Below are 352 nucleotides of genomic sequence, written 5' to 3'. Positions count from 1 at the left end.
GGACGCTGAAAAATGGCTCACCACTGTATGGCGGAGGTGAAAATCTTCCAGTCATCTGATTTTGTTTCAAGTTCCAGTGCGAAGGGCAAAGGGAAAATAGCACAAACCAATAACGTATGTATTAGTAAATTTATATTGACTTTGGTTGGAAGTTATGCATTGTGCATTGTTATGCCATGTTAACAAATTTATAGATTTTTTATTAATAAAGAAAGCTATTTGTCTCTGTGTTTTGTTTATTTACCAAGTTCAAGAGTACTTCATTCAGAAAAACGAAACGCACTTTGGTTCTCTGATCGAGAAGTATTCGTTTTATGCATGGACTTTTAGAACTCACACGCCTACACTTTTT

At 35.2% G+C, this 352-nt stretch overlaps 1 protein-coding gene across 1 annotated transcript in view; it reads left to right on the top strand.

Moving 5' to 3' along the window:
• LOC119581961 (ceramide synthase 5-like) overlaps positions 1-352 on the top strand; it is a gene marked incomplete at its 3' end in the record, with an annotated part of 60,065 nt that overhangs the window by 11,748 nt on the left and 47,965 nt on the right.

This window comes from Penaeus monodon, chromosome 15 (assembly GCF_015228065.2).
Source record: "Penaeus monodon isolate SGIC_2016 chromosome 15, NSTDA_Pmon_1, whole genome shotgun sequence".
In the NCBI taxonomy this organism is placed as follows: domain Eukaryota; kingdom Metazoa; phylum Arthropoda; class Malacostraca; order Decapoda; family Penaeidae; genus Penaeus; species Penaeus monodon.
This window is presented reverse-complemented; position numbering and strand designations above follow the sequence as displayed.